The sequence below is a fragment of the Ochotona curzoniae genome, unplaced genomic scaffold (assembly GCF_017591425.1).
Source record: "Ochotona curzoniae isolate NIBS_2020 unplaced genomic scaffold, NIBS_Ocur_1.0 scaffold_3208, whole genome shotgun sequence".
Lineage (NCBI taxonomy): Eukaryota > Metazoa > Chordata > Mammalia > Lagomorpha > Ochotonidae > Ochotona > Ochotona curzoniae.
Genome location: NW_024467106.1, coordinates 14,930,177 through 14,932,979, shown reverse-complemented (window position 1 = coordinate 14,932,979; position 2,803 = coordinate 14,930,177).

Below are 2,803 nucleotides of genomic sequence, written 5' to 3'. Positions count from 1 at the left end.
CAACTAATTTTGGATATGGTATAGAGAAATATAATAAAAAATATATATTTTAACACTCTTCAAATACCTAAATCGAATAAAAGATAACATTACCCTGAACTAAGTCTTGCAGCATATATAAAAAATACATTGTGTATCTAAATATAAAGCTTTCAAACACAAAACTAGAGTACATATCAAATTACTAGATGAAACATTCAGAACATTTTGTAAAACTCAGCCATAGGTAAAGACTTCTTAGAAAAGATCTCCAAAGAACAGGCAATTAAAGAAAAAAAAAGTCAATAAAGTGAAGATACAGCCACCTGAATGGAATATAAAATTTGACTTCAGAAAATTTTAAAATCTTTTCTCTGTCAAAAATCATTGTTGAGGGAACAAAAATACAAGCAATAGACTAGGATAAAATATTTGGAAATTACTTATCTGGCAAATGTGTATCCAGAATATATAAATAATTCTCTAAACTCAATAATAAGAAAATTCTCAGTGATATTAGAAAATGGAAAAAACATGTACAGCTAGTGCTACACCTGGGATATATACAGAGAAGACAAATAAAACATGAAAATATGTCCAACCTAGTTCTTCAGTTGGAACATACACCTTAAAGTCACAATAACTTGCCAGCATACACTTAAAAATGCCTAACATTAAAAGAAAATGCAATGCTCAATGTTGATGGCTATCTCTTACATGGCTGGAGGGAATGTAAAACTGTTAGACACACTGGAAAACAGTTTAGCAGGTTGTTATAAAGTTAAACATATACTTGTCATGTGACACAGCAATGGTACTTGAAGGTATTTGCCCTAGAGAAATGTCACATTAACACACAAAAGCCTGTAAGTGAGGGTTTCCATGACCTTTTTGTAGAACAGGTATTTCTCTTCTTCCATACACACATATGCTAAAACCCTAATCTCCAATGTGATAATATTGGAAGGTGGGGTACCTGGGAGTTAGTTAAGTCAAGAGGGTGAAAGTTTGGTGAGCAGGGTTAACAACAGTGTCATAACGGATAAGGAGGTCAGAGCTCTCTGCCAGGCAAGGGTATTTGAAGGAGCAAGACATCTATAACCTGGAAGGCAGCCCTCATAAGAAATTAATAATGCTGACCATCCAGTGTTCAAAATGGTGAGCGTTCACTTTTGTTTTTCAAGCCCAGTCAAAGATACATCATAGCCTGAGCTAAGACACATCCTTACTTGCATTTTCAACTAATTGGGGAAAACTCAAGTATTTTTTAACAAAACAGATAAAGTACTGTACAGTAATACAATGACCTGATACTCAGCATTTAAAATAAAAATAAACCTTTGAAACAAAAAGAGAGAGTTTTTTTTTTTTGGAGCTATGTCCAAATCTGTAGTCTGATTATATATATAGAAGCTATATTAATGTTAAAATTTTATACCAAAATATGTATGTATGTGAAAATTGGTAAAATATGAATAAGATCAGAAGTTTAGGAGTGCCAAATTACCCTTGTGCCAAATTCCTAGATTTTTATTTCATTTTGGTGGGGAGGGAAAGGACCAATATATCTGTAAGCCAAGGAGTTCTTTATACATATATTAACCTACTTTATTTATATAAATGAACAAATTTTACATATTTTACAGTACAGACTTAGGAAAATATACTACTTCCAACCCAACCTTCCTTCCTGCCTACATTCCCCAATCACCTCCGCCTTCCTTATTACTGCTTTTTTTTTTTTAATGGCATACTTTCAGTCCACTTCACAATCACAAACTTAACATTTCCTAGTTTTTATCTTACCACACTTACTACAGAGGAAACTAGGCAAAAGGTGCCACAGAAGCCTCTGGATTCATTTTGTCAACTCTCAGAATATAAGAATAGAAAAACCATGTGAACATCCTACTCACTGTCATTTAATGCTTATTGATATTTTGCTTGCTTGCACCTATGAGAATAGGAAGTACCGTGTCCTGATGATCTCAGCAGTACCCTACTCTGCTGAAATAGAGACATTTTAAACAATCACAAAAAGTGCTAGTTTGAATTGAATTTGATATTAGCTAAGCTAAAGGTCAGAACATTGCCTCCTACTAATAGTAGATCCTTTCCTTTGGTAAATGCTCATTCAATCTCTATTATGTACATAATGTTACAGTTTATGTAAAGCTCAGAGTGGAGGTAGAGAGATTACTCAGTTGGAGAGCCAAGGAAATAGGATAAGGGCACAAATTGTTGTAATCCAAAAAAGCAGGAAGTCATTTTTGGCAAAGGAGAATACATTGCAAGGCAGAGAAAAGTCAATGATTTCATTTTCAGTTCACATAATAATGGGGTTCTATCTAGAATTTCACCAAGCAAACGGAAAGTGTCAACTTGTAAGAAATAGAAAAACAAAAGGTCCCAAATCGCTATGATAAATAATGTCAACAACTGTTCTTCTACGCCTTCTTCTGGATACAGGATCAACTCACAAACTTCAACCAATGCTCACATGTGGGGGAAGAAATGATGGATGGGAGGCAAGAACGAGAAAAACCAATACTTATAATTCCTAAGTAAGAAGCTGCAATCCAAACTTAAAAACAGTACTTTGTTAAGCAAGGGAGGGAAGCATACATGGGATAACCTGCCAGATGTTTCACAAAATGCCTTACATATCTAATTTCATTTAATCCCCCAGAAGAACATTTGGAGTTGGGATTGTGTCAAAATAAGAGAATTCGCTCCTGCCTCCGTTAAGCAAGAGAATAATGCTGAGCTGCAGGCTTAGTAGTTTACAAAACTCCACTTTCCTGGTTGGAGACAGCTGGATACC